This window comes from Arachis ipaensis, chromosome B10 (assembly GCF_059453495.1).
Source record: "Arachis ipaensis isolate K30076 ecotype BB chromosome B10, ASM5945349v1, whole genome shotgun sequence".
Lineage (NCBI taxonomy): Eukaryota > Viridiplantae > Streptophyta > Magnoliopsida > Fabales > Fabaceae > Arachis > Arachis ipaensis.
Window position 1 is genome coordinate 77,541,582 of NC_142435.1, and position 11,094 is coordinate 77,552,675.

Sequence of the window (11,094 nt, forward strand, 5' to 3'; positions counted from 1 at the left end):
ATGGCTAGGAAGGGTCCTCCAAGGATGATGGATTCATCCTCTTCCTTCCCAGTGTCTAGGATTATGAAATCAGCAGGGATGTAAAGGCCTTCAACCTTTACTAACACGTCCTCTACCTGACCATAAGCCTCTTTTCTTGAATTGTCTGCCATCTCTAATGAGATTCTAGCAGCTTGCACCTCAAAGATTTCCAATTTCTCCATTACAGAGAGTGGCATGAGGTTTATTCCTGACCCAAGGTCACATAGAGCCTTCTCAAAGGTCATGGTGCCTATGGTACAAGGTATTAGGAACTTTCCAGGATCCTGTTTCTTCTGAGGCAATCTCAGTTGATCCAATGCATTTAGTTCATTGGTGAACAGGGGAGGTTCATCTCCCCAAGTCTCTTTACCAAATAAATTGGCATTCAGCTTCATGATTGCACCAAGGAACTTGGCAACTTGCTCTTCAGTAACATCCTTATTCTCTTCAGAAGAGGAATACTCATCAGAGCTCATGAATGGCATAAGGAGGTTCAATGGAATCTCCATGGTCTCTAGATGAGTCTCAGATTCCTTTGGTTCCTCAGAGGGGAACTCTTTATTGATCACTGGACGTCCCAGGAGGTCTTCCTCCTTGGGATTCACGTCCTCTCCTTTCTCCTTGGATTCGGCCATGATGGTTATATCAATGGCCTTGCACTCTCCTTTTGGATTTTCTTCTGTATTGCTTGGGAGAGTACTAGGAGGGATTTCAGTGATCCTTTTACTCAACTGGCCCACTTGTGCCTCCAAATTTCTAATGGAGGACCTTGTTTCATTCATGAAACTCAGAGTAGCCTTAGATAAATCAGAGACTAAATTTGCTAAGCTAGATGGATTCTGCTCAGAATTCTCTGTCTGTTGCTGAGTGGATGATGGAAAAGGTTTACTATTGTTAAACCTGTTTCTTCAACCATTATTAAAGCCTTGTTGAGGCTTTTATTGATCCTTCCATGAGAGATTTGGGTGATTTCTCCATGAGGGATTATAGGTGTTTCCATATGGTTCACCCATGTAATTCACCTCTGCTATTGCAGGGTTTTCAGGATCATAAGCTTCTTCTTCAGAAGATACCTCTTGAGTACTGTTGGATGCAGCTTGCATTCCATTCAGACTTTGAAAAATCATATTGACTTGCTGAGTCAATATTTTATTCTGAGCTAATATGGCATTCAGAGCATCAATTTCAAGAACTCCCTTCTTCTGAGGCGTCCCATTACTCACAGGATTCCTCTCAGAAGTGTACATAAACTGGTTGTTAGCAACCATGTCAATAAGTTCTTGAGCTTCTGCAGGCGTTTTCTTTAGGTGAATAGATCCACCTGCAGAAGTATCCAATGACATCTTAGCTAATTCAGACAGACCATCATAGAATATATCCAGGATGGTCCATTCTGAAAGCATGTCAGAAGGACACTCTTTGGTCAATTGCTTGTATCTCTCCCAAGCTTCATAGAGGGATTCACCTTCTTTCTATCTGAAGGTTTGGACATCCACTCTAAGCTTACTAAGCTTTTGAGGAGGAAAGAACCTGGCTAAGAAAGCCTTGACCAGCTTATCCCAAGAGTTCAGGCTATCTTTAGGTTGTGAGTCCAACCATGTTCTAGCTCTATCTCTTACAGCAAACGGGAAAAGCATAAGCCTGTAGACCTTGGGATCAACCCCATTGGTCTTAACAGTATCACAGATCTGCAAGAATTCAGTTAAGAACTGAAAAGGGTCTTCAGATGGAAGTCCATGAAACTTGCAGTTCTGCTGCATCAGAGAAACTAATTGAGGTTTCAGCTCAAAGTTGTTTGCTCCAATGGTAGGAATTGAGATGCTTCTTCCATGTAAATTGGAATTAGGTGCAGTAAAGTCACCAAGCATCCTCCTTGCATTATTATTATTTTCGGCTGCCATCTCCTCTTCCTGTTCGAAAATTCCTGTAAGGTTGTCTCTGGATTGTTGTATTTTAGCTTCTCTTAGTTTCCTTTTCAGAGTCCTTTCAGGTTCAGGATCTGCTTCAACAAGAATGTTCTTGTCCTTGCTCCTGCTCATATGACAAAGAAGGGAATAACAAAGAAAGTATGGAATCCTCTATGTCATCGTATAGAGATTCCTTTGTGTGAGTAGAAGAAGAAAAGAATGTAATGTAAAGAAGAATGGATAATCCAAACACAAGGGTGAGGATAGGAGCAGAGATATGAGATGAAGAGAAGTGTTAGTAAGTAATTAAATAAATAGAAGAAGATGAGAGAGAGAAGTTTTCGAAAATAATTTTTGAAAAGGAGTTGATGATTTTCGAAAATTAAAGGGGAAATAAAATTAAAATTAAAATTTAAAACAATTAAGTAATTAAAAAGAATTTTTTGAAAAAGAGGGAGGTATTTTCAAAAATTAGAGTGGGATAGTTAGTTAGGTAGTTTTGAAAGAGATAAGAAACAAACAAAAAGTTAATTAGTTAGTTGAAACAAATTTTGAAAATCAATTTTTAAAAGATAAGAAGATAAGAAGTTAAAAAAGATATTTGAAAAAGATATGATATGAAAAGGTATGATTAAAAAGATATGATTTTGAAAAAGATAAGATAAAAAGATATTTTTGAAAAGATATGATTGAAATTAGTTTTGAAAAAGATTTGATTTTTAAAATCACAATTAATGACTTGATTCACAAGAAATCACAAGATATGATTCTAGAACTTAAAGTTTGAATCTTTCTTAACAAGTAAGTAACAAACTTGAAATTTTTGAATCAAAACATTAATTGTTGATGATATTTTCGAAAATATGATATAAAATTAAGAAAAAAATTTTTGAAAAATATTTTTAAAATTTTTGAAAATAAATAAGAAAAATGAAAAAGATATGATTTATGAAAAAGATTTTGAAAAAGATAAGATTTTTAAATTGAAAATTTGATTTGACTCATAAGAAACAACTAAATTTTAAAAAGTTTTGAAAAAGTCAACTCAAATTTTCGAATTTATGAGAAGAAAAAGGGGAAGATATTTTTTTGATTTTTGAATTTTTAATGATGAAAGAGAAAAACATCAAAAAGACTCAATGCATGAAAATTTTGGATCAAAACATGTGATGCATGCAAGAACACTATGAATGTCAAGATGAACACCAAGAACATATTTTGGAAAATTTTTGATGCAAAGAAAACATGCAAGACACCAAACTTAGAAATCTTTAATGCTTGGACTCTAACAAACGAAAAATGCATATGAAAAACAAGAAAAGACACAAAACAAGAAAATATAAAGATCAAACAAGAAGACTTACCAAGAACAACTTGAAGATCATGAAGAACATTATGAATGCATGAATTTTCGAAAAATGCATAAATTTTTAGAAAAAATGCAATTGACACCAAACTTGAAATTAACTCAAGACTCGAACAAGAAACACAAAATATTTTTGATTTTATGATTTTATGATTTTTTTGTATTTTCTTTTTAATTTTTTTCGAAAAACATATAGGAAAAAGAAAATAAGAAATTCAAAATTTTTAATAAGAATCCCAGGAATCATTCAATGTTGACCTAAAGCTCCAATCCAAGGGTTGGGCATGGCTTAATAGCCAGCCAGCTTTAAGATATAAATCAGGCATGCAACAGCTGATATTCCAATTAACTTGCCTCTATGCTGATGGTTGGAAGCCACAGTCCAAAAGAATTAGACATGGCTTTACAGCCAGCCAGGCTTCAACATGCTTTATGAAACACTAGAATTCATTCTTAAAAATTTAGAATAATTTTCAAAAACAGATGAAAAATTTTTGAAAGATTTTTGAAAAAATTTTGAAAATAGGACAAAAAGAAAATTACCTAATCTGAGCAACAAGATGAACCGTCAGTTGTCCAAACTCGAACAATCCCTGGCAACGGCGCCAAAAACTTGGTCCACAAAATTGTGATCCCTGATAATGGCTCCAAAAACTTGGTGCTCAAATCTTAATTCATAATTTGTCACAACTTTGATACAACTAACCAGCAAGTGCACTGGGTCGTCCAAGTAATAAAACCTTACGTGAGTAAGGGTCGATCCCACGGAGATTGTTGGTATGAAGGAAGCTATGGTGATCTTGTAAATCTCAGTCAGGCGGATATTAAATGGTTATGGAGTTTTCGAATAAAAATAAATAAATAAACAGAAAAGAAAGATAGAACAACTTATGTAAATCATTGGTGAGAATTTCAGATAAGCATATAGAGATGCTTTCGTTTCTCTGAACCTCTGCTTTCCTGCTATCTTCATCCAATCAGTCCTACTCCTTTCTATGGCAAGCTATATGTTAGGCATCACCGTTGTCAATGGCTACATCCTGTCCTCTCAGTGAAAATGGTCCAATGCGCTCTCACTGCATGGCTAATCATATGTCGGTTCTCGATCATACTGGAATAGGATCCATTGATCCTTTTGCGTCTGTCACTACGCCCAGCACTCGCGAGTTTGAAGCTTGTCACAGCCATCCCTTCCCAGATCCTACTCGGAATACCACAGGCAAGGTTTAGACTTTTCGGATCTCAGGAATGGCCATCCATGGGTTCTAACTTATACCACGAAGATTCTGATTAAGGAATCCAAAAGATACTCATTCAATCTAAGGTAGAACGGAAGTGGTTGTCAGGCACGTGTTCATAGGGAATGATGATGACTGTCACGATCATCACATTCATGTTGAAGTGCGAATGGATATCTTATAAGTGGAATAAGTTGAATTGAATAGAAAAATAGTAGTACTTTGCATTAATCTTTGAGGAACAGCAGAGCTCCACACCTTAATCTATGGTGTGTAGAAACTCTACCGTTGAAAAATACATAAGTGAAAGGTTCAGGCATGGCCGAGTGGCCAGCCTTCCATGATCTAAGAACTAGACGTCCCAAGATGATCCGAAGATGTAAATACAATAGTAAAAAGTCCTATTTATACTAGACTAGCTACTAGGGTTTACAGAAGTAAGTAATTGATGAAGAAATTCACTTCCAGGGCCCACTTGGTGTGTGCTTGGGCTGAGCTTGAAGTTTACACGTGCAAAGGCTTCTTTTGGAGTTGAACGCCAAGTTGTAACGTGTTTTTGGCGTTTCAACTCTGGTTTGTGACGTGTTTCTGGCGTTTAACTCCAGACTGCAGCGTAGAACTGGCGTTCAACGCCCTTTTGCGTCGTCTACATTTGGGCAAAGTATGGACTATTATATATTGCTGGAAAGCCCTGGATGTCTACTTTCCAACGCCGTTGAGAGCGCGCCATTTGGAGTTCTGTAGCTCCAGAAAATCCACTTTGAGTGCAGGGAGGTCAGAATCCAACAGCATCAGCAGTCCTTCTTCAACCTCTGAATCTGATTTTTGCTCAAGTCCCTCAATTTCAGCCAGAAAATACCTGAAATCACAGAAAAACACACAAACTCATAGTAAAATCCAGAAATATGAATTTAACATAAAAACTAATAAAAACATCCCTAAAAGTAACTAGATCCTACTAAAAACATACTAAAAACAATGCCAAAAAGCGTATAAATTATCCGCTCATCAGAAATCAATCAAAAACGCTCAAGATAGACTACATCATAGTCGACGTGAGTTTAGCCTACAGTGTCCTTAATAGGTCAGACAACGTTAAATCAGCTCGGCGTAGTAGTCTTGACTCCACACCTGTTTATGAAATTCCCAACCACAGAAGGAATAGCTATAATAAAAGCAGATTAGAGGACGGCACGCCACTGTTATAACGAAAGTCTAAACCTCAGAGGCAGAGGAGAAGAATTCCCCACCATCGAACTTGGTGGAGTTCGAGGGAGGGAAGAACTCCGTCCGCAACCCGAAGGTAAAATAGAAAAAGTCTAGATCGAAGATGTCCCAGACAAAACAACCAATATTGGCACGATTTTAATAGGAGATATAAAAGAATCACTCGTACAATTCTTACAAGATAATGTCGACCTCTTTGCATGGAAGGCCGCAGACATACTGGGCATAGACTCTAAGTTAATATGCCACAAGCTGGCAGTTTACCCAGGATCTCGGCCAGTACAGCAGAGTCGTAGAAAGCTCGGACCAGAACGATCCCAAGCTGTGGAAGAGCAGGTACAAGCTCTACTGGAGGCATGATTCATAAGAGAAGTCAAGTACCCACTATGGCTTGCTAACGTCGTCTTGGTGAAAAAATCAAATGGGAAGTGGCGGATGTGCACCGACTGCGTTGATCTCAACAAAGCTTGCCCAAAGGATCCATATCCACTCCCCAGTATCGATGCTCTGGTGGATGCCTCATCCGGATACAAATACCTCTCGTTTATGGACGCCTACTGAGGATACAATCAAATCCCGATGTACTCACCTGATCAAGAAAAAAATTCATTCTTAACCCCAAAAGCAAACTATTGCTACGTCGTCATGCCTTTCGGACTCAAAAACGCAGGAGCTACTTATCAAGGATTAATGAATAAAGTCTTTGTAGACCACATCAGAAAAATCATGGAAGTCTATGTAGACGACATGTTAATAAAAATACAAAATGAAGAGAGGTTACTGTCCGACCTCGCCCAAGTATTCGACACTATAAGAAGGCATGGCATGTGACTTAACCCGGCAAAATGCACCTTTGCAGTAGAAGCTGGCAAATTCTTGGGTTTTATGCTCACACAAAGAGGAATCGAGGCAAATCCAGACAAATGCCAGGCCATACTCAATATGAAGAGCCCGACTTGCATCAAAGAGGTACAACAACTCAATGGAAGGTTGGCAGCCTTGTCCAGATTTCTAGCGGGATCAGCAATAAGATCTCTCCCCTTCTATGCTACTCTAAGGAAGGGAAAAAGGTTCGAATGGACAACAGAGTGCGAGCAGGCCTTCCAAGATTTCAAAAAGTTCCTGGGACAACCTCCTATCCTAACTCGGCCACGGAAAGGAGAACCCCTTGTATTATACCTTGCAGTAGTAAGTCAAGCAGTAGCCTCAGCATTGGTCCGAGAAGATGACAGCGAGCAACAACCTGTATACTTCATTAGCAAGGCACTACAAGGATCCGAGCTGAACTACCAAAAAATAGAAAAATTCGCCTACACCCTCATATTAACATCTCAACGACTTCGTCCATATTTCCAAGCCCACATCATCAAGGTTCGAACCAACCAGCCAATAAAAGGCATTCTACAGAAAACAAATTTAGCGGGAAGAATCTTGCAATGGGTAGTCGAGTTGTCCGAATTCAACCTTCAATACGAAGCTCGGACAGTCATGAAATCACAATATCTGGCCGACTTCATTACAGAATTTACAGACACCCCAGAAATCCCTACAGAATGGAATCTCTATATAGACGGTTCCTCAAATAAAACTGGAAGTGGCGCGGGTGTGATAACTGAAAGTGACCAGGGAACACAAATCGAACTTTCCTTCAAATTCGGGTTCCCTGCCTCAAACAACCAAGCTGAATATGAGGCGCTACTAGCTGGTTTGAAGCTGGCTAGGGAGGTTGGAGCTCAAAAGCTTATCATCTTCAGTGACTCACAAGTAGTCACTTCACAAATAGCAGGGAGCTACCAAGCCAAAGATCCCATCATGAAAAGGTACTTGGACAAAACCAGGGAACAGCTCAGACAACTCGGGGAATATGAGGTCTGCCACATACCCTGAGAACAGAATACCCGAGCTGATGCACTCTCAAAACTAGCCAGCACCAAACCAGGGGGCAACAATAGAAGCCTCATCCAGGAAATACTGCAGAACCCGTCAATCTCGGAAGAAGAAAAAGTCCTAGCCATAACAGGTCTGGATCAAGGATGGATGACTCCCATAATTAACTACCTCAAAATAGAAACACTCCCTACAGATGAAAAGGAGGCAAAGAGGTTAAAATGGGAGGCACAATACTACACTATCATAAATAATACTCTATACAAAAGAGGGATGTCAATACCATTGTTAAAATGTGTGCCGACTTCCAACACAAAGGAAGTTTTAGAAGAAGTACACAGTGGCATCTGTGGCAATCATCTCGGAGCACAGGCACTTACCAAAAAGTACTCCGGGCAGGATTTTATTGGCCAACTCTACAAAAGGAAGCCATAGAGTTCGTAAAGACATATCCACTATGCCAGAAACATGCCAACTTTCACATCGGCCCGCCAGAGGAACTCATCAGCGTAACCTCACCTTGGCCATTCGCAAAATGGGGACTCGACCTTCTCAGACCTTTCTCTCAGGGATCGGGACAAGTCAAATTCCTCATAGTAGGGGTAGACTATTTCACAAAGTGGATCGAGGCAGAACCCCTAGCTAATGCCACTACTCAAAGAAGTCAAAAATTCTTATGGAGAAATATTGTCACAAGGTTTGGGGTTCCATACTCCATCACCACAGACAATGGCACTCAATTTACAGCTACAGGCTTCAGAAAATTGGTGGCCGATTGGAACAAAAAACACCAATTTACATCCGTAGAACACCCCCAGGCCAACGGACAAGTGGAAGCTGCTAACAAAGTCATATTGGCCGGCTTAAAACGGAGATTACAGGATGTAAAGGGAGCCTGGGCTGAAGAGCTCCCACAAGTCCTATGGGCATATCGAACAATGCCACACTCCACCACAAAGGAATCACCTTTCCGACTAGCCTACGAAACGGAGGCAATGATCCTAGTGGAGGTCGAAGAAAAGTCACCCAGAGTGATCCACTATAATGAAGAAGCCAACTCCCAACTCCAAAGGGAAGAACTCGACCTACTTCCGGAAATCCGAGAAAGAGCTCGGATCAGGGAAGAGGCATTAAAACATCGAATGGCTTCAAGATACAATCAAAAAGTAGTGCCGCGAGGTGTTGCCGAGAACGATCTCATCCTAATCTGAAATGATATTGGAACAACTCGACTTGGAGAAGGAAAGCTGGCAGCAAACTAGAAAGGACCCTACCGAGTCATAGAAGTACTTGGAAAGGGCTACTACAGACTGTCCGAACTCGAAGGGCGAGAACTTCCTAGGTCATGGCACGCCTGCAACCTAAGAAGGTACTATAGTTAAAGGTAATAAAGATCTTAGGATAAGGTGTACTCTTTTTCCTGAAAAGGTTTTTTAATGAGGTACCAAGCCAAGATCTACAAATTGCCCGACTTAGAGGGATAAAACTCCTACATGTATATATCTATATTTTCTTTTGAATAAAGTTTTTTAGATTTTCTACAAATTCTCAAGACGCATTAGTCTGAAACGCTAAAAAATCATCGCCCGATTATAAAGCTACAAGATCGGCAGAAAGTGAAGAGCAAATTCATTGACCGATCACAATAAAGACCAAAGAAGATGAAAACCAAATTCATCAAAAGGTCGACCAAACAAGGATCAAACCTAACTTCGACAAAATTGGCAAAGATGAAAAAATGACAAAAATAGAATAATGCAAGAAGTTATCGAAAGTGATCCATAGAAAGGACTTGATGAGGTCTTAATAAAATGGGTTGCTAAAAATAACTTAAAAGACAGGCCGACATAAAGAAGTCGGACCAGTCGACCACAATAACCAAAGTTATAAAAATTTAATCCCTGGAAAGAGATCCGGCCAGCCCTAAAAAAGAGGATTACTAGAAATAACTTAGAAGGGACCGACATGGTGAAGTCGGCCTCCCACAAACAAGTTATAAAAAGTAATCCCTAAAAGAGACCTGACAAAGGTCCAAGAAAGAGGATTACTAGAAATAACTTAGAAGAGACTGACATGGTGACGTCGGCCTCCCACAAACAAGTTATAAAAAGTAATCCCTAAAAGAGACCTGACAAAGGTCCAAGAAAAAGGATTACTAGAAATAACTTAGAAGGGACCAACGTAAAGAAGTCAGCCCAAAAACCTTAACGTTATAAAAAGTAATTCCTGACAGAGACCTAACAAAGGTCCACACAAAATAGATTACTAGAAATAACTTCAGGCCGAAGTGAGAAAGTCGACATAGAAGTTGGACCCAAAAAAAAAACCACAACCTCAAAAGAATCAAGCCACAAGTATGAAAATACAAAGGCAATCAAAAGAGGTCCGACAACAAGGCTCTAACATTCACAAAAACCTAAAAGATATCAGACATGTGCAGACAAACATGTTATGAAAAAACACAAGTTATAATAATGACAAACTCAAGAGGTTACCAAAAGTCAGCCCAAAGAGCTTGAAAAACCACTTTGTTTTTCAAAATAAAGTTGCTAAACAAGCAACTAAGAGAGTATCAAAAAGTCAGAACTACCAATTACAAAATATAAAAGGTTCAAAGCCCACAGGCCAGGCTATCTACACAAACGTCCAGAATAATTATTGAGGATTTGAAGACTTCTCAGCAGCATCAACACGGGGTGAAGAAGGGCGAGTCGGAAGAGGCACTACATCCACCGTCTGATGAGCGGATAATTTATACACTTTTTGGCACTGTTTTTAGTATATTTTTAGTATATTTTAGTTAGTTTTTATTATATTTTTATTAGTTTTTATTTAAAATTCACTTTTCTAGACTTTACTATGAATTCGTGTGTTTTTCTGTGATTTCAGATATTTTCTGGCTGAAATTGAGGGACCTGAGCAAAAATATGATTCAGAGGCTGAAAAAGGACTGCAGATGCTGTTGGATTCTGACCTCCCTGCACTCGAAGTGGATTTTCTGGAGCTACAAAAGCCCAATTGGCGCGCTCTTAATTGCGTTGGAAAGTAGACATCCTGGGCTTTCCAGAAATATATAATAGTCTATACATTGCTCGAGATTTGATGGCCCAAATAGGCGTTCCAAGTCAACTCAAGAATTCTGGCGTTTAACGCCGGAACTGCCATAAAAATTGGAGTTAAACGCCCAAACTGGCACAAAAGCTGGTGTTTAACTCCAAGAAAAGTCTCTACGCATAAAAGCTTCAATGCTCAGCCTAAGCACACACCAAGTGGGCCCCGAAAGTGGATTTTTACACTAAACACCCTAGCTTACTCATTTTCTGTAACCCTAGGTCACCAGTTTACTATAAAAACTACTTTTAGTGATTCATCTTGTACCTCATGACATTCTACACGTTTCATATTGTATCTTCTACGGCATGAGTCTCTAAACCCCATTGTCAGGGAT

The 11,094-nt window shown here is 39.2% G+C and overlaps 1 non-coding gene across 1 annotated transcript; it reads left to right on the plus strand.

Moving 5' to 3' along the window:
• The first annotated feature begins 1,418 nt into the window (after positions 1–1,418).
• On the plus strand, positions 1,419–1,526 carry LOC148580515 (small nucleolar RNA R71). Its single transcript, XR_015896108.1, has one exon. It is a non-coding gene; the product is annotated as a small nucleolar RNA R71 (small nucleolar RNA).
• The last annotated feature ends 9,568 nt before the right edge of the window (positions 1,527–11,094 follow it).